Source organism: Trichoplusia ni, chromosome 22 (genome assembly GCF_003590095.1).
Source record: "Trichoplusia ni isolate ovarian cell line Hi5 chromosome 22, tn1, whole genome shotgun sequence".
In the NCBI taxonomy this organism is placed as follows: Eukaryota; Metazoa; Arthropoda; class Insecta; order Lepidoptera; family Noctuidae; genus Trichoplusia; species Trichoplusia ni.
The window spans coordinates 1,917,807-1,942,172 of record NC_039499.1 but is presented as its reverse complement, the minus strand read 5'-3'; the positions used below and the strand labels follow the sequence as shown (position 1 = coordinate 1,942,172).

The 24,366-nt window shown below is 35.8% G+C and overlaps 1 protein-coding gene across 4 annotated transcripts in view; it reads right to left on the bottom strand.

Annotated features, from left to right (window-relative positions):
• Positions 1 to 24,366, bottom strand: part of LOC113504618 (RNA-binding protein Musashi homolog Rbp6) — a 453,082-nt gene that overhangs the window by 78,071 nt on the left and 350,645 nt on the right. The gene's annotated exons all lie outside the window — the stretch shown is intronic.

Here is a 24,366-nt window from a genome sequence, read left to right as displayed (position 1 = left end):
CAGTTGTGATGTATTCATTTTAGAATCTGGTTTTGTAATATTATCAAGTAATGCACAGAATTGCCAGTTCGAAATTAATTAGCGGGTATCGCTTCGTACGGAGTGCGGCAGGTGGGCATACAGCTTTACAGCGCCATTAAGTTACGGAATATATAGGGGTTGAACCGCTTGAGCGATTGACCGCACACGTTCCCAGCTTTTATGTTACAATACAGACCTTTATGAAACAATAGAAACTTCTCAACAGGAAAATAGAAACTTGCCCCTTTCTAAAAGAGGATAAACACGAGACAATCGACCCGATCGCACGTATTCGTATGCTAAACATGTATTCTCACTCATTACCACTACACACACATAAAATTATATTCCAACCACGCTTAGTTAAGATATAACATTGTCGCTACGTTTAATCAAATCGCTTTCCAAATAAATGGAGCGTAGACGAATCAATAACGCGAATTCAATTTACAATTCTACGTACATCACTGACGTATCAATTGTTCAATCTAAGCGAAGACAGATAAACGCACAGATCCACCGATTGCTTTCCGATGAAAAAGACTGGAGATTCATCGATAGGATGCGCGAATCCCAAAGTGAAAAATGTACATTTGGATGGCGTTAATTCGTTTAATTTCCGGTGAGAGAGAGCGGCGCGCGAGGGGGCGGCGGCCCAGTCCGCTCAGATTAATTCAGCGCAGAGCCTGTCACAGATAAGGACACTGAAATAAATTGAAAATGTTCACAGATTGATTTGAATACTCTCGAGAATATATCGAAGGCGGCTACCGAAAAATGACAAACCGCATTCTGACTTCAAGATTTTCATCCGAGATTTTGTGGCAAAACTCGGCGTAATGAATAAATTATGCTTCGTCTGGTCCATCAAAAATGAGCGAACGTTCAACAAACCAAATATAGGGTAACAATATTCAATTTGATGACACGACCGAACGTATTTGTGTTCATTCCAAATGTTCAATATATCTCACTTTAGTGAAAATAAAATGTTGAACAATTTAACCCTTACAGATTTACAAATGGCCAAATCTGTAGATTGTCTATTAAATCGTTTATAAAATGGTAAAATTAATGCAATCGGTGCGAGCAAGTCGAGATGGGAGACATCGTTCGTGGCGTTCGTGATCAGAATGTGAAATGAACTCGAGTGGCACTACCGTCAGACCCCCAGGGCTCGGGTACTGCTGCTAAGAGCCCGACCCATCATTTACATATTGCGATTTTGTATCGATAACAATTAGGAGATGGAAAATCCGCCGTGAGATGTTTAACAATCATACTATTCGCGTAAAGTTTGAAAGCCCATTACGGCAATCTAAATCGGCTGTACTATTCGCATTTACTAGCATTCGAACGCATTGCTTAAACGTAAAGGTAACGTTACATGACTACAAACAAAACAACATAAACTTGCAAATGAAGACACGCCGCAACGAGCGTACAGTCGCTGCCGTGTTCCAGCGAAATTCAGGGAATCAAAACGTCCGAACATGAAACAAATTGATTGCTGCAGAGACGCTCCGCTGGCGCCAAGCTCGACGGTAGATTGGTAATAGCGCATGCTAAACTTATTAACCAAACGGAAAATGGTATTAGCAGACGTACTGTGCAGCCCAGCCTCCCGTGAAACTTCATTCGTACATCAAAGTTGACAGTGTTGCTCGCAAGTGATTGTTGCAACCAATCAAACACGAACTAAATTGACTTCGCTCGCTTTGCACAGGAGACGAAATTAAGCGTTATAAACAAGGTCGGAAAAGGTCCGCTAGAACTCGACTGGAAATAGATCTAGCGAGCGGAGTTTTAATTTGAAAAGATAACAAATGTCAGCGTCAAGTGAAATGGCTGCTCCAAACGTTAAAACAATTTATCCTAGGTAATCCCGAAGTGTCAGACGATAATAAGAGTGACATTTAGAGCAGGCCGGGCGCGGCGGTTAATTCTGCAGCGCCAGTGGCGGCCGATTGTGACACCAACTAAACCCGCTTGCCAACGGTAAACCCATCAGGTGGGAACCCCTGCCTCCGACCTAATATTGTCAACTCTCTGACACACCAAACAACTTTGTTTTCATTTTCCATCTAGTGTATTTACTGTACATTTTTGTTCGTGACAAATTCGTGGCTCGTTATTGTTTGGTTAACATATCACAAAACATTCACGTAGTCACGTGAACCTAACGACGTTTAAACGTTTTTATCACAACAAAGAGACCGTCAGTCTACAAAGCCATTAACTAAGAACACAAACTGTCCCATTACGTTAAAACTACACCATCCATATTCCAACAGTAACGAAAGCAATTATTCGCATTCAGTCAACAAAGACGCAGACGTACGGTACAAAGGGACCATTTCATAAGTTAAAGCGTTACGGACGATAGTTATCTGCGAGCAACTAGTGATGCAGTAAATCCTAAGAGTACACTTCGCAACTATCCCTTCTTACGTCTCTGAAACCTGAGCTCTTACTACGGGCCAGAACTTAAATTGTTTCCTGCGAAGATTCTGGCGAGCGATAACAGAAATTCCACGAACAACTGTCTCAACTTATAATTTTCGTGGCGAGATTCGATTTTAAAATCGTTGAAGTATAAAATTCGTATTACCTAAAAGTGAGTCGATTTATCACTGTAAAAATAATCAAACTATTACTCAACTAAGAAATGTAGAATTCTGGCTTTCAAATAAATGGGTTTGAAATTCGAAAATTTCATTTCATTTTAAGTCGATTTTTGTTTTATCGAGTTGAGGATCTGTGGGTTTCTCATGTTAAATCTTTTGTCGGATGCATCGTCCACATCGCGTGTGATAAAGTGGTAGTGGTTACAGCAGCTCGTGGCCACACGATTCCCTGCGAGGATTACGGTTGAGAGAGAAAAGTAAGACGATTAATCCCAGTGGGTGCGGAACTCGAGAATTTATTATAAAACGGTTGCGTTCGAGGCAACGCTCCGCGACCGCTCTGTTCATTGCACTATTGGTGTAGTTAGTGGACTATTACGTTTAAAATACTTGTTTGTTTATCGAACATAAATACAACTGTAGCACGCTCTGAACGAAATTTGTCCACGAATTGAATTGTGATTTGTTACAAACATGATTTATATTTTGTAGATATTAGTTATAATTTGTAATCACAGTAAATGTTTTAAGTACGTATTGGAAATGAAATATGGGAAATTTCATATTGGAAATTATATTTCAGTATTAATTTGTTTTACCAAACTTTAATTAACAAATCGAGCATTATCATTCGAAAAATTAGATTTAATTTAGCAAAACGTGGTCATATGGGTTACAAAAATGTACTATTTGAATTTAACAACTATTTTTGAATTCACTGCACGGCAAACCTATTCAACTTTGTTTTGTAGTCATTTAGAGTGCATTAGCCTTTACGACTGACGATCTTAAAATGTATACGTTTGGCGCACCCTCGTAAGGTCATCAACCATGCAAACATATCACTGGATTCTTGTAGATATAAATAATTTAATGACAAAATTTATTATTAATCAGTCTATTAAATTAATATATAGCTTCAAAAGAAAAAAATGGAATTTTGGCAATCAAGAAGGGAGAATCTTACGTTAGTACGTAAGAAGTGACATCACATAAAATACCAAATTTTAAGCTGTTACCACGTAAAATTAGAAACCAAACCTTTCAAAATATTGTATTAATCTATCTCACGGATATTAATAAACAAATTACTTCCACAACCAATAAAATAACGTCAAAATGCCTTAAAAACACTGCCGTAAACGTATAAAAGTGAATTTAAATGTAATTATAAGTTATAATAAAGTTGGGGTGATTACAAGTGACTTTATTCCTCATTGTTCAGTACGAAGTGCTAAAGTCGAATCCAAATTGTCTGAACCACCTTCCCATTGTTTTGTTTTTAATAAGTAAAGTTATTTTAGGCTGTTTAAATTATATCCCATTACTAAATTTAATTTCACATTTCAGTTAAATGTAAACGTTGACCTTTCGGTGTTCGGTGTTTATTTAATGGGCATGTGTTATGTGGGAACAATTAAGATATTTAGTTTTATTATGTCATTATGGTTTAATTGTTATTAATGGCATTTTTAAAAATAAAAAAATAATTTTGTATTTTTTTTTGTGTTAACGGCAAGAAAAATACATGATTTGTGTGTGTATTTTTAATTATCTTTTTTCCTGAGATACAGCCTGATTACAGAAGGTTGTTGATTTGTTGATTTACGATCGAAAGAGAATTTAAAAGCAAATATAAACCATTATTAATTTGGTTGAGCATATTCCTATCAGTAAATATTTGCACTAGAATAAATAATATCCTGTTTCCGATGCTGGATGGTTCGAAATTAAATGTGCGGTTTTTATATTTATTAATATATCAAACAAATATAAAAAAAACTTAACTATTCGTATTTAAATTAAAATACAATAAATAATACGTTGTGTCATATTTTTGTATACAAGAATTCCCATTGCGTGGCATACTTAGAATCAGTAATAGCCTCCAACAACCGACCCTCCTTCAGCCAAATATTACGTGTAGAAAATATCAAAAAACAAAAGCTTGGTGAAGTTGCGTGACGCAATATATAACCAAAAGGTTATTTAGTATCGATTGAGTAGTGTCTCAGTAATGCGCTTAGTTAAATGTCAAGAGCTCACGTGCGCAAATGTCAGAGTACAGTTTACCCAGCTGTCATGATTGTAAGAATAATGTTACATTGAGTCAACATTTAGCGGATTCTCACGTGATTTGTAGATAGGCTTGTGGTAAGGGTTTACGTTTATATTATTTGATATGTAATGTGTTAAGTTGGAGAACTTGCAGGTAGGAACTGGTGATCGTATTTTGATGTCTAGTGACCAACCACACTACCAGTCGAATGGGCTACAAAAAAAAAAAACAGATGAGTGGCAAAAAATTGACTAAACCTCCAATTTATTTGTTGTGGTGGCCATAGAATTACATGAGATACAGCCTGTTGACGAACGGACCACAGAGCTTCAGTAATAGGGTACCTCTAGGTACAAAACCCTAAAAAGCGTGTAAAATGTATTTGCGATGCTTAACCCTGCTGTGCATAATTATGAAATTGTTGCTAAATAGTTCGCAATATTAGGACCGCGTCCAAACCACTCAGTAGCCAAACCGCAACTAATGTATTTCACTGTGGTCAAGATAGGAGGCTAGATAGCGCAATCATTCCGAAACATTCAGTTATTTGCGTGTCATTAAAAACGTGGTCGAATGCGGGACCGTCAAATTGGCAGCGATTCCAAATTTAATGCCTGCACAAATACAATGCTTTATAACATTCAAAATAATCATTTTATTAAAAGCATTTTGATAAGTATAGCGTAAAATTTATCATACATTTATTTTATAATTACATACTCAAATGTACACATAAAGAGATTAATTTTAAATTACTGGCAAACTTACTCTGAAAATTCATTTAATCTACATAACTTTACCATCTAAAAATTACAACGTTAATAAAAGCTTTGCACTTAACGCGTTTGCGAATCAAATAAGCCTTCGTACATATATTATAATGTAGCGTCTCCACTATACATATTAAATTCAAAACAACGCGACACGTATTTAAAGGATCATTTATCCCAAAAACAACAGTGAAAGCCTCTCAATCTGAGCGTATTCATTTTCTCTGCGTAGCATGACATTCTAATTTAATCGTATGTGTCACTGTCAAATTAGAGATACTATGCCATAGGCGTATCTACCGCACTGACATTTCTAAACACGAGGGGAACAAATGGTTTTGACATTTCAAGTATTTAAGCGACCTTGGATCTAATGCTGAGTAGCTGAAGGGTTGACGCATCAGCTTTATATCTACGTAATTATGCGCCATTGTACAAATACAACGTTCTTCAACGAATTGAGTGACACTGCAAATTGTAATTGCTTTTGTTAGGTTTTAAGCGGATTTCTGACTTTCCCTAAGTGATTTGAAATTTAGAAAAAAATAACGCGTGGATTTATATGTGTAATACCGCGGGATTTAGAATTTTTGTTAATAATAAGATTATTATTCAACATTGAAATCAATCGACCTCTCACTTAAGTCGCTTATATTCGCCGTGAAATCGAAGTAAGACACAAAAGATCTTTTACTTGAACATAGTCTTAAGTAATTAAAGGAACATTTCCGCTAACAAAGAAAGGGACACTTTGCATGGAACCCAATGATGAACGCGCAGTTTTCCAACTTGCGATAGGCATTTGTTAAGAAAACAAAATAGGAAAACTTAAAAGGGAATAAGTTACAGTTCGGAACTATCTAGACAACGATACGAAGTTTTATTCTCGAAGGAAACAGGGGGGGCTCTGCGGGGCGCGGGGAGTGACGTCACGGCTGACGGTGTAAATAATTGCGCTGTCGAACACACCTGCCGGGGAAAGAAAATTAAGCGAAACGCAATTTGACTGAGTGATGAAGCACCCAGTGGATCAGTTTAATGAGAAGTTACAGACGTGAAATTATACATGATTTATAAACTCATTACTCTAAGTTCATTATTAAATTTCAGTATTTATAGCTATGTAATTACCCATACAGCTATTTAGATAAAGCTCGACGTTTCGAGACGCAAACTCATCCATTACACGGCTCTATCGGTTACATTGACTCGAAGCAATGCCCCGATAACATTTCGAAGAGCGACACACGACGCGCTGTCTCGTTTATGTGCTTCTTGCATGATAACCCCCCTTAAAGACGACTCTACGCCAATCTACTCCCGACAACTCGTAAAGAGAGACTCTTTTATCCAAATTACTATCGGATTACTTTTTATTTCAGTCGAATAATCCACTCCGGATAATTAGCGATAACAGTTACGGTCGGCAGCGGCGCGAATGAAACTTTTGTCGCGAATTTTTTCAGCCTAAATTGCAAAGGTAACAGCATGAAGCCCGCCGTGTTTATTAACAAATTCATAAACATTGACTTGCGAATAAAATGGCGGCGAGTCGTACTCCCGACTCCCGAAACGTGGACGAGCAAACACGTTTCATATTTTCATGGGATTCAAATAAAAATAAAGTGGATGACCAGCGGCGGTCTAATTTAATATGAGCGGGGGACATCTCGTCATATGGATGACGTACCTGCCTTTGTTTTATTGCTTAGACGGGTGACTGAATACAAAAATGTTTGAACGGGCAGCGGCGCGGGCGGGCGCTTGTCAGCTGTTAAACAGTTTTATTATTGCCGGACGAACATCGCGCAGCCTATTTGCATAATTGAACGGCCACTTGGAGCCACTAGCATTGTTATACTCTGCCGTTCCATTTGTCAGATTCGCCGTATCATTTATGCATGTACGCTCATAACGAGAGCCGCGCCGTTTTTCTGGACTATTCATTATTTCGCCTTTTGTGTTGTTTGTTATCCAGCGTCCACTCTTATCCTAAGAATGGGTGACGTAGAAAATATGTAATACAATGTTTCCCTCTCTATTGACACAAACAACCGCATTTTTGTTACATGAAGTTGAAAGGGTTTCATCTGAAATTTGGTCAGGTAACACAAACATTTGTTTTTGTTGTGTTCCAACAAATCAAAGCGAGGTCGCGATCGCTAAGAGTAGATAGGACAAAAGGCAGAAAGTAGGAACATGGCAATAAACTCGATAAACAATAAGTAGTTTTAGCGCACCTTTACAATGTTTTAAACTCTATTTAAAAGATTATCTCAAGTGCATTCTTTGTGATGCAGCTCGAAGCGTCAAGCTTTACAACTAAGTAGATAAAGTCGACATAAAAATAAGGTTAAGTGTGCATTCAAACGCGATTGAGTGATGTAATGAAGGATTGTTTGTTGAGAAAAGTTATAGTAAGACAGCGGCCCCGATGGCCCGATCTGATCACTGACAATAAAACTGCTATAAAATCTTACGGTAGTACAAAAAGAGCGCGATATCTTGAACGCGTAAATGTTTAATGGTACGCGCACTAACAGTCAACAGTCCGTGTGCATCCCGCGATCTGATTTTAAACTGATGACTTTTAACTGCTTTCAGGGTAATAGCTACTTGAGTGAACTTCTGCCCACTTAAGACGCTGTTTTTAAACATGCTTAAGCACCTATAGAAACTGTTTTACAATGCTCAGGACTTTTTGCATCAACATTGGAAGTTTAATTAGTTTTTTAAACACTTCCTACATTGCATTTTGGTTTTATTTATTTTCATTTAGCGATGAGAACATTATTGCCTAGAATAGGGATGATGACAATTTTTTTTTGCAGTGTCCGTCTTGTAGTTTTTTGTATAATAATGGATACGTGATTTAATTTGTCCCGAAAACATAAATTGACCAAATTACAGTGAATGAAACTTACGCGTGACGTCACGATTGAGTATAAATTTTACCATATCGTTACGTCACAAGCCCCAAGGGGAAAAAATACGTGTCTCATACTTTGCAATTATCTAACTGAGGGACTAATGAGATTTTTTCTGTTTATACCCAGTCATCATCCCTATTAGGTGTACAAAATGTTAACCTACACTACTTCAAATCGAATAAGATTTACAAAATTATCCTTATTGAAGGAGTTGTATTTCTAAACAAGACTTGCTTTAAATTTACGTTCCACAAAATGTCTTAAGCTTCACTATTACGTCTTAAGAAACACTTCCAAATAAATAAGACAACACCAAGATTACCGCACGTCAGTTATCATTTTGCGGCATCACAGACGATTTTCCCTGTTACCCCATAAGCTTACCAAAAGACAGACTCCTCGGTACCTTAATCTCATAAAATCCCTTTTCTAACCATAAATTACATTTACAAAGAATAATTAATTTAGTGACTTATATAAAACAATTTTGTGAAGCCGTAAGTACCTTTGTCGTACTCATTTTGTTGTCAAAATCATAAAATATAGTCAGATTTGACGTGGATTGAAATATTACCAATAATGAAATCTGTCAGATTGTACCGCTAAAACATGAAACGGACTTTTATTTGGTGAATAATAAACACAAATATTCTCTTTTAATGCTTCATTATTAAATAGGTTTTTTGTATACCTATTTACGTTTAATATATGGTGTTCCTTACATAAGGAAAGGTCGTCTTTGGGTGTTTATGTAGAATTCTGTGAGCACCTTATTTGACCTTATGTATCGTAAGATAATCACGATCAAAGTGAAGGAATTCGTTGAAGAGGAAATAATTCGCGTTTATATTAACGCTGAGGCATCTTATATACTACTTGTGTATGTTAATATATCGTTATTTCTATTAACAAACCGTTGGCATCGTAAAGAGTTGTAATTATAGATGTTTTATTGCTTTTATGAGTCATTGAGTAATGGGAGCGTTGAGAACAATATTAAATGATAAATATGTACTAACATAATTTTATTTACGGTACTATATATCATCTCACTAATAACACTGGTCTGAAATATTTGACTTCTAGTACAGAATTCTAAATCAGTACTCAAAATAATTCTAAGAATCGTTTGTAAAATGTTCTATACAAAAAATACCTTAAGCGTTTCTATTAATAAATCATGAATTAAATTTAAAGACACTTGGTTTTCAACCTTATAACGAACACCATAAAATTGAAATTTCATAAATCATCGCTTACATCTTTGATTAAAATGAAATCGTTATGATAGCCGTGTTGTTACAAAACTTGTAACAATTTAACTGATGTAAAGTAAGCAAGGTTAGTAATTACGTTATAATCACTGGTCAAAATGTTGATAACAGTTTAAACAAGGGTTCCGTTACCTAGTAATGTAGTATGAAACAAGACCCGAGGGGGATCGAGGGTATTCACGTAGAACATAGTTCTGGGTTGATTTCGGAAGCTCGATTTGATTATTTTCATTCAAGTACCCTGTTGTTGAAGTTTCATTTTGTGTCTGTTTTACACGCTCAATTGTAATAATTGTACTCTTTATTCAAGATTGATCTTTAATTATTTTGAGTTTTTTTATAACGGTTAACGTCGTGGCTTAGGATGCCACAATTTTGTTGTAGAAGTGTTCATATTTTTATTCTGATTTTAAAGTTCCAACATCCAATGCCAGTCATTTGTTTTTTTAAGTAGACAGACGTATACAGCGTATCAATATGTAATTGATCCACAAATACAGATACAATATACCTCTACAAAAGTTAATTGCAGCGATCAATCAAAAAGTTCCCCTATTCTCCTCTCACAAACCAATATCTAAGTCAACTTTGTATTAAATCGAGAATTAGTATCGATAACAACTTTAAATGGATATAATAGTTCTGAAAGAGTGTTAACTCAGCAAATATCTATTCAGCCGCTAAAAGCTTGGAGTTGCGTGCACCAAACAATTTAAATAATCGTTTTAATAACATAATATGCGGTTAGGTTTTAATATCCACTAAATGCAAATTTGATTTGGTCGGATTTTGCTGCGTAGAGTTACGGTTTTTGGTGTATAATGAAATCAAATCGCCATTTAACATGGTTTATTAATGAATAATACAATTAAATGTACCAAATCTGTGTTTGCTGTGTGCGGTAATTTTTTTTAATGTATGTGCACAAAATATTTGGAGCAAGGTTTTCGATTGCGTGAAATTATTTCGGTATGTAATTTGACCGAGCTTTTTTTGTTAATTTGAATTTAATTTATTCATTTGGCTATTGGCGTTACATGAAATATGTAAAATCGAATGCGTAGTGAGTTTAATCCGATAATTTATTTAATAATTCGACTATGAATATGTTAAGTGCGTGTATAGATTTGAAGTTATACAAAGGAAAGCTTTAGATGTTTAGAAATCGTTAAGGAAAGAATATCGAGAGAATAATACCAGAAAATATTATACGAGGAAGTCTTTAAATTTCAAATTAAAACAAGTAATTAGTGAGCTATTAACATTTTCTTTTTGCTAATCACAATTTTTTCTCCGTCCCGTTTTCCGCCCAGTTCATGTCAAAAGCCACTAAGCAGATATTTTAATATCCAAGATATTATAATACGTCCATAAATCTACAACATCTGCCCAGTATTTTAAATGCCTAACCTTTTCTTGAGCGGGCTTTCAGTATTCTGTTCCATATTTTTTTATTAAAAGGCAAAATTAATCGAGGGCCTTTGCAGACATCAAAACAACCCCGGGCCATTGTTAGGTATGATTACAAGAGGTTTTACAAAGTAAATGTTAATTTTTATTACACGAACAACACACCTAAAGTACCGACGCTAGATTGAAGGGGTTTTCAACTCCGCTACCGTAAAATTCATCGCTTTATTGATATTAATTTGGAAAATGTTTTCGTTCTAAGTTTATTTTGGGTTTTTACTAAGAAACAGAGTTATTAGAAATTTATTGGAAAGTTAATTTATATCTCGAATTAATGTTTTTGTTGTCAGTTATTTTAAATCTATTGAATGAGCTTTTTAGAAACATTTTATAAGATTTTATGTTGAAGTTTGTATTCAATTAAGTAATTCAATATTACACGCTGCGCCAGAATACTTTTATCTACATTATAGAAGTAATTTACTGCAAGCGATTCTCAAAATAATATTTATGTGTAATAAACGCAGTCTGGAGTAATTCGATTTCGTAAATCCAGCATTTTTACACGATTTCGGACGTAAAATGAAATATATTCAAATTAAACATGCTATAAAGCAATTAAAATCTAATAGAGCTGATATGCAAATTTCTAATAGACCACAAGGTGTTAATACAAAATTTACTGCTTAACCAGCGAACGCGACCGCACAATCAAAACTCTTCATTTATTTTCTTACAATGAATGAACTCAATTAAGCCGAATGCAATTAATAGGCACGAATAATGGCGCTTGTGATTTATCAGTAATAGCTACTATGGCTGATTGACGTTTTTAATTTGCTGCTGGGTGTAGACTTGATAAGTTGGAGTCGCGAAGGCGCCAGCCCTTGTCACGCAGAGACAAGAGACACCTATTTCCTCGGGGGCTTGTGTTTAACTTAATAGTTTCGTGATCTGCTGTTTAGTAGTTCGCGTTTGAGGTTTGGATTTGTTAATTATTTGTTTTCGTTGGCTTCGCTCTGTAATGAATTGGATGACGCGATTTTATTAGTCGGTATTTAGAATTAAAACATCATTGGCCTAGCCTTTTCCCAACTATGTTGGAGTCGGCTACCAGTCCAATCGGTTTCAGCTATTAGATTCATATTTAGAATTAAAACATTAACTGAAATTGAGTGTGAAAACTTTTTGGAAATCTGCTTTGTGATTTTGTGAAAATTTCATCCATAAAACTTTTATTTGTTTAATGTAAATGCTATTAACCAAACATCAATCTGTAAAACAAATTTAATTTCTAAAATTATTATTGTAATCACACAAGAAAAATGTTTTTCATTATCAATTAAACTTAAAAGCTGGCAACAGACTCATTGCGTATTTACAGGTAAAATAATGGAAGTTTAGAATTCCCTGTATTACAGCAATAATTATAGTATTCAACCGTTTAGCGAAACAACGGGGATAATTAACAAAATCATTATCGCCGGTACACGAGGCAATTTACACTGTGATGCCAATTTTATTTAACATGCTGCTGATTTGTTTGTTAAACTTGCTTTTTGTTTAGCGTCGTTTCGTTAATGATTAGATTTATACGACTGGCCAAAAGAGGTGAGTGTTGATAGAATCTTCATACTATTGAAGTCACCGAATTTAATTATTTAAAAAGATTTTTGCTATATAAATTCATGTTGATATTTTTTTGTGGACATTTTAAAATTCAGTAATTTATTATTATTGGAGTATCTACATGTATGACTCTTAAAATTAGACTCGAATTTACGAGTATACATTGTTGCAGATAGTATGCTACGCTGCCTTTGACTGTAATAAAATTACATAAAGAAGGTATTCCTGTATCAAAAAGCAATTCTCAATCAACATTAAACATCTCCAAACTCGTTTAACATATTAATCGTGAAGCTAACTGCCTGGTATCTGCGGGTACAATTACGATCCTAATGTTTTGCATATGTGCCGGTGATACTAATAATAGACGGGATAATAATATGGGAAAACGTTAATTAACTATGTAAATGCGGGAAGATCTAAATGATCGGCCACGAGCCTTGCAAATTACTTTTGTGGAACACCTACTAAGTGAGTGTTGGACTCGCCACGACACCGACAAACTCCTGTCCAAACGAAAATGAATTCCAAACGGGTATATGTAACGTGCCATTCTGAATTCTAACACTCCACTTTTAGAGTCTAGATTTGATTGATTAGGAAGGGTCGTGTTGGTTGGTGTTCGTTTAGCAGCACTCAATTATAACCTTCTATTCGATTTGATGCCCGTTTGGTCCCTCGGGTGGCTCGCTGCTCGCTTTGGCCAGCAAAGTTTAAATTAATTCTCGATTGACACATCAGAATCTATCCAATATTGTGATTTTAAAATACATTTAGGACCCTTTTCACAGTAAATAAAATCTACATTTTTGAACTTAAATTATTTGAAAGTATTATTTAGAATTTAAACATTGATTGTTTGATTTTTGAGTGACTTATTATTTGGTTAGCTAGCAAAGACAGTTTTTTTTTGCAAAAAATGTCTTTCATAAAAATATATTTTTGAGCCTAAGTTTAGCTTTATGTCTGTTTAAAATAAAAACAAGTTACATTGTAACAATAGCAGGTTTACTTTTGTAGTTGGTACTGGTATGTTGTGTGTTGTGTTTTCGTAGGCAGTAATATTTTTGTCTGCGCGTGGACGTGCACCGCGGAGCAAGACAAACGTATAAATCTGTTCGCCGCACACATTCGTTGCGTGCTTCACTCTGGCTCAGATTTATGGGCCTCGCCCTTTACGGCTCCATCAAAACTCCAAAACACACCGTCTTGCAACATAACGTATAAATATTATTACAACCCTCTTCACAATCACGCTTTATTTAACATTCAACATTATATCCAAAAATATACGCTTATTCTACGTTTAAATGGCATTCAAAAATTCTACAATAACAGCAAGCGAAAATTGCTGGGAAGTATACTTTATCGCTTTAAAAGCACAATCAAAATATTTTAATGGAAACCCAATTTATACGACAGACAGTTCGAATAAATATTTAAATTATCAATACCAGCCGGTAGTTTCGCTAAAACGTTCTCTATTCAGATACTTTATTGACTATTTTAAAACTAAAATAAGTTCGGATTCAATTTTAAGAGTAAAATGCCTCATTTATGTGAACTAAGCGATGCGAATTTGTTGTAAAACCAAGTTTGTGTGTACTGGGTAAGGTTGTATGTGTTTTTTATGCAAATTTCCATTTGGGCAGTTGATATTCGCAAGCCAGTGAGTAAATTCGCGCCGAATCGCGTGTGACATTTAATTGACAAGTGAATAAAATGTGATGTGCTGTTGTTGGAGCACCGAGAGCCGGCCAACGTGTCCCGAACATCTGTCAGCAAAATAAACTTAAAACAAATATAAATTGGCCACCTAAAGGGCGGTTCATCAGCGGTCGCGTTCAACGGAATCTAGTTAATTAAAATTGTTTTAATAAACTGTATGTTTAAAAGGGATTAATATTCTGCGGTTATTGAATCAATGTTTTTGCTGCGTATTAACACAACCTCAAAATATTGAACAAACGTACTCAGTCTTGTTTACTGTCGTTTATCATTATAATTGTATTATTGGAGGCTGATTTATTATGTCTCGAAATTAATAGACTTTTGTTGTTTGGCCCACGCTTGGAGCTTTCACATCAAGTCAATAATTTATTGTATGCTTTCAGTCTGTCGTCTCAAGAAGCTTACTACTAATTAATCAAAAATAATCCGTAACAGATTAGATTCATCATATCAATCCTTAAAGTCTACGTCTACGCTGAGTGAGTCTTTTGTGAATGTAGGAATTAGAAGTTATTTGGATACACATATTATTATTATATCCAACAAATAATAATTTTCGTCCTTATTCTAATTGTCGATGTTGAGGATCTGTCTGACTATTTGTACCAAAATATTCAATTTTGGAACATGTATGCATACTAGTAGTATTTTTTCTTTTAAAACCATTCCAATTTTGAACGAGGCAATTTGTTTCTAAACCAAACCGATTCGATGAAACAAATTTTTAAAAATCGAATCCCGCCGCATGGCTGCCTGCATGGTTAAAAAAATGGATATCGGTTTCGTTATCAGTGTGGGTATGAATAAGATAAGAGTAGGTACAGATGGGCGTCGGAAGCGTAAACCAGAGTCATGATAATTACGAGTCTCCGACTGGCTCATCCGGCACACCTGTTGCCGCCAACGACTTTAACTAAAATTTAGTGCCATACGTGTTACAAGCCGTATGCGCCGCTTGTATATAATTTTCAAGCGGTTAAGTAATATTACGCGTTTGGGTACATGTTCGTGCTAAGAGTTAGGGTTGTTTTTAGTTGAGTTTAGTTGTAAGACATTATGATGTTTTAGTGACTTGCGTTGGGAGCGCTTACTCAAAATTTCTTCACTGAAAATTTATATTTTGAAATTTCGTCACGAGTAAAACCTCGTTACGGTGAATACATAGGGGATTGTATCAGAATTGCTGGCAGTAACATCCACAACGGTAATTATCAATCCACAAATTACATTATACGTCACAAACGTAGTGATTATGACGATGTCCCAGGAGACTGTTAATTTGTGCTGTATGTATTCAGCAAGGACGCTTAAAGACAACATGATTATCATGTTGGTAGAAGAACACTGATATTATAATACATATATACCAATAACTATAGTACTAAATACCACAGGAATATTTTTCAGTATTTTAAAATTTAAGTCGAAATTTAAAGTAATGTCAGAGGCAAGGTAAATAAAAACAAATGCTAGCGGGATAGTAAAAATCTTTTAACGGCTTTTCTCGCATTGTATGAAAATACATTTTGTGGCTTGGAATTGTAGAGAAAGGTAACGAGCGAGGGTATCGGCGTACACGGCGTGAGGCGTGAGGCGCTGCCGGGGCCCGGAGTGGCGCACGAATTTGTCTTGCCCGGGGTGCATTGCGATATATACCCCGTTACAGTTTACTGTGCCGCGCTTATGGAACGACCAACGCCCGAACTGCCGACACTAAAACTTTCAGTGGATTGTTACATTCGAGCCAACTAAATAAAGGCTATAGGTTTTCACCCGGGCCTTTCATGGGCGTCGCCTTTACGCCGATTTTATGTAGCATGAGCAAAATACAGCTGTAATTCCAACACGGGAAAATGTATATTACTCCGAATCCTTAGTAGAATCTGACAATGCGGGGATTTTTGGAGAGAGCCTCGGGCAAGGTGAGGGTAGGCGCGACTCGAGTTTGTTACATAAAAATCCCGTTATCGCGACGTAGGTCGACAGATTACTTTCTTGTTAAGAGGATGAAAACAAGAGTTAGTTCGTTTTCTACAAGGAAATAAATATGAACTTTTTTAGGGCACTTTCTTTTTATAACGGACGCGGTACGTACATTTTAGGCGCCTTTTATTACACTATTTCAGAATAAACGGCCAAATGGAGGAAAATTTCTTAGCTGGTAAACTTTAACTGTAAATATTTTAGTAAGGAAACAGTTACTGTCATTATCTAACTGCGGGTTCTGATAAGCTATCACATTTACCACTTTTTTAACTCACTGTTTTATTATCATTTTCAAGAAACTTTGCTTCGTAAACGGTATATTATGATAATGTTCCGCTTTCATTTACTTGTTCAACGTAATGTTGTTTATTGATGTGCTTCATTTGACTTCAAAGCAATGTTAAATCAAAGAGCCTTGACAAAGTGTGAAACATTAGTGGCGCTGTTGTTATACGGTAAACCATTAATAAACGCAGTTGCATTAGAATGCGATACAATTGGCCGATAGCTTTGAACCGCGCACACAAAAGTAAATGCGATGCTATCACTCACAGCACAAAATTAAACAATACGGTTAGCCAGCGGCGCGCGAAACAATTCACGTTAATATTTCAAATTGCGCAAAAGTAATCATTGGATTTATTTCGTTCAGAAGTGGGGATGATCTCTCGGCCAAATGGCAAACACGCAATTTGTCGTCGGCGTTAAATCGACCACAAACAAAACGGCCCCGGGCACTAGCGCGGCGCCATCATTCACCTGTGGTTGCCCATGGTAATGAGATGGACCTACTGTTCAACATATTAGGCTGATTGCAATTGTGCGATCGCTAGGCGAAACACCGCGACCGCACCCCACATTCTAGCCGATTGAAATACCGTATGCGCGGCACTCACGGAATTTCATCAACGATAGAATTGTATAATTATTTTGTGTAACTATTAAAGGATTCCGGTCGCATTTTGTGTTAATTACTTCAAATAGCCCCGCATTGATTTTTCGTAATCGTCACAGAAAGCGTGTAAGTAGGCCTAAGTAAAAAAAATGTATAGGATCGTATCAGGTTAATTGCTTATATTGGGGTGAGGTTAAAACGCTACTGTAATATATCGTTCACATTTAGTGTCAGAATGGCGTATTATCCTTTGTAGATGAACGATTACTAGCAGAAAACATGAAACAATAAATCAGAGATAATTTTTCGCGTTCGAATAAACAATGGGATAATGTATTATGAATTCGCATTTTGTTTATGTGGGAGCCGCAAAAAGCGCGAGTGGTGAGCTCTGGCAGCGTGACTGTGTGTTCGACGCATCATTACTCAACTGCGGTCAGTCGGGTAATGAGATGGGCTTCTGTACTCAGCCGCGTTCTCATTGCCCGAACACCTGTACTGTCCACAAAACAAACCAGTCGGCTATAAAATTTCATCGCGGAAATAACTTCAAATAAATTTTAAACCACTACCGTAAGCCTATTGGAAGCCTGTAGGGTTATGAATAGTGTTGCACACATACATCGATATCCGGTTTCAAAATATGATATAAATTGATTTGCCGACCCGGGCGCTGGCAACTACCGAAGATAAATATCATTTGGCACATGAATAGTTCGCTTATCAGTTAATGTAAATACTCGTATTTGAAAATGTGAAAGCTTTTCGTGAATTATTTTAGTTATTGCTTATTCAAACGTTTGTAACAGACGTGGTGTAATATCTTAGAGGGGGACGTCATCTCTCATCCCTAGCTCAGTAATACGTTACCGAAGACTCGAAAATCCAGTAAAGAATAAAGGTGCCTTTGTCCTATATCAGAAGCATTGCTTTAATTTAGGTGACAGTAAATTATTAGGGCCATAAATAAAAGTAAATGTTAAAAGCAGCCGAAGAATTTTTCCGTAATTTTATTACACAAAAGTTGAAGACATTAAGCGGACCTACGTATTTGATATCGTCCGAGGCAACTTTGGCGATAGCGTAAGGGGAGTGACATGAAGAGATTTCCGCAGAAGCCACTCCGTAGTAAATTAACGGGATAACGCTCTTTAGGCGCTAAGTTTTACTCAGTGTAATTAACTTGGTCTTAGTAATTAAGATGGTTAATAAATGGGTGCGTAAGTTGCTTTGTGATAATTATTCCTGGAATCCTTTAATATAACCAAACAAGGGCGAATAACTTGCAGTTAAACGTCCGTGTTAATGTGACAGAAGGACTATAGTTATGTTTTAGAGCTTAACTATGTAGCAGTTAGGTGGCTTTGTAGCTTCGGGATATCATTTCCTTAATGAGGTGAGTCTTGTTTAAGAATAAGTTTAGATATTCGTCACTTTAGGAGCTTTGGACAATTTTTAATAATAAGACACATAATGTAAAATCAATTACATTTCTTGTGATGTCTTTGTATGTGTTGCATAATTTCGCGTTATTATTCAACAATTTTCTTCACAACAATCATGAGGTAAAACAAGGTATATCAACGTCAACATATAGTGAGGCACAGGTTGCCTATTGTCCCAGGTATCCATCCCCATCCATTAATTACGTTAAGCATAAATTTTCCACGTCAAAATGTAGTACGGACCGTGTTTACTATGCTGCGACGTCACAGTTGGGTATAAAATCCAATTTTGAATTGAATTGCCTCAGTAGTGGTATGAGTAAGAGAAAATAATTACCGAAGGGTGTCCCGAGGGTGACTGCATAGCATCCTGTCAGCTAGAACTACGGACACGGATAGGTGGCACGCTGAAATTGCCTATTAACCAGATTACACTTAACCACTTGACGTGGATTAAAATTGGGTAAGAATTTTGTAATCCTCCGTTGTTTCGAGACTGTTAATAGATGCTTTAGATGGGTGAAATATCGAGACTTACTTTTGAATAGTCGATTGTTTTAATTTGGTTGCTGCTCGTATTTATGGCAAATAAGTAAATGTTTGCGAACAAAAAAAAATGTTTTTCAGCCATAAAACTAAATCAGTTTATTTCAGTTTGCGACAAAAATGTTTAGTAATGACATAGTTAGCTACTGTCGTTATTTTATGGTGTGTAAATAAACAATAAAATACAGATCATGATTTACGTTTTAACCTGTTAATGATGTGTTGATTTTATATTCCTGAAGTCATAACAATAAAGTATTAATATTAAAGTTAATTCGAAAAAAACGGACCCATACAGTAAAATTACAGCTTTATAAACCTCAGTTAATTGTACATTTAACTATCAAAATTACTGTGAATCTACTGGCAAGTTATTATCGCGTGCGCGCCCGAAGCATGTAAGTAATAACAATGAAAATCCCGATAAACGGCACTACGCTAACACCCCGTAATAATTACAACACCATTGACTTATTTGTTCGACGAGTGCTTCGGTTATTGTTCGAATAGCTGACAATGTAAACGTTGCGGACAATTTCCATCGTTCTAAGAATGGAATGACTATTCAATTGTGGGCACTTTATTTACCTTAAGGCGGGCAAGAAGGTCGTCAATGGGTTTTCACTGTGTCATTTCCCGCACTCACTATTTTTTTAACCATCCTTTTTGGGGTTCGGTCCCGCAGGAAATGATTTGCTAAAACACACTCTTAATGTTTATTGTAAAAACGTCAGCCCCTTAATGCTCTATTGAGGATCAATGCCTTGGTTTCGATTTATTGGTATCCGTTCTTAAGAGACTATCATTGTTGATTTCATTGGACATTGAGCTTCAATCCAACGTGATTTGGTTGACAATAGATAAATGAGGTTTTGAATAAAAAGTATGTCATACATAGACGTCTTTATAACCTATAATGAGTTCTATTGTGTCTTGATTTTGAATCTATTGATGTATGGAGGCATGCAATTCAAACATTAGACTTTGTTCACCCTACTTCAATAGTAACGAATACAATTGTTTGTTTACAATTCACAAAAGAATTTTGCTTCCGTATTATTTGCATTAAAAGTAGTTGCTTAATATATTTAACAAGCATGTGCACTAAGTACATAAACTTTGATTGACTATATGATACCAAAAATGCAAAAATGTACAACTCGTTGAAAATCGTCAAGCAAAATTTGGTAATTAATACGTAGGTAATTAGGTAGAGATATTGCACCATGATTTTCTATTATTTACAATTACTCCCACAATTCAACAGGGATTCGTATCCTTTAGACGCCGTAAATGAACATATTTCTGCGTACGTTCAATAAATTATTCGGGTTCATGAGGTTAACGAATAATGGTAGTTTTTAGACGTAATTATAACACACTGTATTAATTAAACATGAGAATTTTAGGGAGCGTAAGCTTGTTACATATTTAATAGACACTCTTAACTGCGGTAGTAATTATTTTGATGTTTCATTTTCATTGTTTTAATTGTCTCGTTTAGTTTAGCAGTTTTTTGTTGCCACTTTACTTTTTAACGGTGTTTTAGATTATTTTCGATCACTGAGTAGATATAATAATAATTCAGTTTAGTATAAAAGCGTTTAGTATATATGGAAATACTTTGAATATTTATTTATTAAAAATGGTCAAAAATTTATTTACAGTGACCAATGTTTTCTAAGAGACTGGAAATCCGAATTCCATATTCTTTCCTAAAATTCCTAAACCAACAAAAAGCAATTTAACATACAAAATCTCAGCGAACTGTTTACATAAACTCAATATTCAATACAACCAAAGTATCTACCCTATTTGTTTAAAGACAAAATAGAAAGAAGTGCCATTCAGTAAACAGGTGATTATAGAGATGTCCCTTGTGTTTTCTATCCTACTTTCTCATATCGATGCATCACTGAATCGCGATGCATTCGTAACCACACCTCCAGGGAGGCAGAGAACAGGGACTCGATAAAGTTGAGAATATCGTACAGTCGCGCTGTTTCCCTAGAGCATGGCGGGGTATTTTCGTACATCTAACTCCTGTAAATGACAGAATTAGGTCTCGGTGTCATTGAAATGTAGTCTTTATTTGAACAGATGGATTCAAGATCTATTTTGGGATGTCGAAAATTTTAGATGTATTGAAAATTGGTGTTGTTTGGTTTACGGCAATAAAATACTTAGCAAGTAATTAACCTTATAAAACTTAATTTCTGCCCAAAATATTCTATCATAAAGTATATAGGCACACAAACACAAAGTTCAACTAAAAATCGACAAAGTTTAATTATGAACAACAACATAAAAGTTGTTAGAATAAACAAAGTCCACTCAAACTCGAGATTGTTTTAAAGTGAATTAATTGTAATACACGTAATATTAACAGGGCTGTTGGTTGGCCGCAAGATGCATCTAAACCCTGTGTATTCCCGTCTCTCCCCGGGGATGAGGCCACGTGCAGCCACTTAGCATTTACACAAACCAACAAACAACCTTCATCCCATACATATAAAGATCGAACTCCTTTGTACCGAGGTGCTAAGTAAGATTGCAGCCTTACACAGTCTGAGAGCTCTACTTCAGAAGCTTTGCCGGTATTAGAATTGCCTCGACATGTACAAAAATAGCAAAATTGAAGTGTTTCGTGAAGTGAATTGAATACAGATAAGATTATATAAAAATCAACAAAAACATTCCCATATTTCACCGAAGGGATTATTTCTTGACAATTGTAAAAAGATAACTTTTTTATTTTCATACGTTGTAGAAATTTACGACAATAATAATTTATCACAGAAAATCGTAAACAGCGGTGAGAACAAAAAAGAAGGGCGCGGAAACGTTCGTACGCGGAGGGCATAAAGTTTAAAAATACTCTAGTGATGTGCCTTTTTGACTTACGAAAATTTTATGGCACTCGAAGAAAACGATCGCCATTTATGATTCACGCGATAGGCGTCTTTACACATCACGAACTGTGAGGAATGAAATATAGATGACACTACTCTTATGCAAAGTGAGAGGTGAAATTTTCACGGTAGCTAGCACGCACTCGAAGAAATGCGTCCCTCAGGCGCGTGAGGTGGTTCGCACGACCAAATGGAATCCGCTCCGCAGAGATTGCTCGCGCTAGTTTTTTTGTTTAATATTTATGAACTTTGTCTCTCACACGTCGCGTTTACCTTTGCGTAATGGCATTTACTTCAAGCTTCGCTGACACTTTAAATGGCAAGCCAACGAGAACATATCTGGTAACGCTCTGGTGATTACATATCAAACAACTCACTGATCGACGTCAACGTATTGGTCTTGATATTAAATGTACATCAGGCAATAAAGGATTCGTTCCCATTGGTATTTTATATCCGAAAAATTAAATTATTAGAGGGGAGACAATGGAAAATGTTTTGCGAAGGGACATCGTTAATTATTTTTTCAACCAGCAAAGGTCGTAAATAAAAGTAAAGGGTGCTATTAAACGCATTATTCGCGCATATTTAATGTACTGAAAAGGCTAAAAGGTTTTTATTTTTCACAGATTCAACAGCTTAATATTAAAATCACCTTTTGAATTAAGTCTCCATTCAACACGTGATTTATTAACTAAAATATGCGCAAAAGAGTATAAAACATTATTACAATTATGTGCGGGACGTTACTTTTTGTCTGATTCGAAAAATTTTAAGTTTTCATCTTTAAATAAATAGCTCTAACCATAACTTTTAGCCTAGCCCTACTCACAAAGAGCCGTAATAAATAAATCCCATTTGTAAAATAAGATTATTTTAATCCTAAAAGCCTAACTTTCTGAATCTTATTCAGTCTTTTACTTTTAAGTATATACACATTTTCCTTAGAATATTATTACGAATTATAAATAGCGTTAGCGAACTTTAACGTGTATAGAAAATTGTGTTGGAAAGAATGACGTCATCAAAATCAATAACAACGTACATTTAAATGATTAACATAGGATTGGTGGAAATAACGGAGAGATACTGGTGCGTCTGGGGTCACGTCACCGAGGCGTGGTCCTCGCAGCGAAAATAGATAATAAAATGTATTGAAATGGCTGCGGGCCGGCTTATCCGGTTGAAAGTCAATGAATATTTGATTTCAATTTTTTTTCCCGCCGTCACCGTGAAGTATTCACGCCATACCTAATTTGATTTTCGCCATTCCGCCCGTTCTCCGGGGCAGTTTGCATTCATATTCAGTTTGAATACGCGTTTGGGTTGCCTCTTGCCCGAGTTTGATACAAATAAACAGCGGATATTTTTACATTTCTTGCCAGGATAACCCGACCCAACTGATTACGTTCCGGGGATAATAACCCCACTGTAGTATTAGGGGAGGCCTAAGGAATATTTATATTAGATTATTATATGCGCTATTCATATTTAGGCACGCACAAACATTACATGAATCGTCTCACATAAATGAATTGTCTGAGCAGGTAAAAGCTACGCAACAAATGAAACTTTGAACAGACAACATTTAATTCCATTCTAGGCACGTTGTCGTGTTTTATTTCAATGTTTATCTAATTACAAGCTGAGGGATCCCAAAATATAATCCAAATGACATGCAAAGGGCACAAAAGTTTGAAGTTTGGAACATCGGTAAATTATTGTATGTCTTAAAACGACAAGAAAAGGTTGTTTTTCCCTCGGCGAGGAATGAAACAGGATTCGTTTTTGCGAAGTTGCATAAATGACGGCGCAACGATATTTCACCGAGCCTGAATATTTGGGTCAACCTGTTTTTGTGTAATGGCGATTACAAAAGCAAATTTAACATTGTATTTGCTGTAACTGCTACAAGGGAACCTTCGTTGGCAACAAAAGATGTTTCGCCTTGATACGATTTTCGTGGATTTTAATTAAAATCTTACGCGTTGCGGGGATAATGAAAGAAACTGATTACGTGAGCCCGGACTTTAGTGTTTCGGGACAGAATTTATTGGTCTGTTTATGACAATATGTTATATTTGCGAAAAAAATGGAAACGCAACCTTCGAAATTGAAATAGGCAGATTTC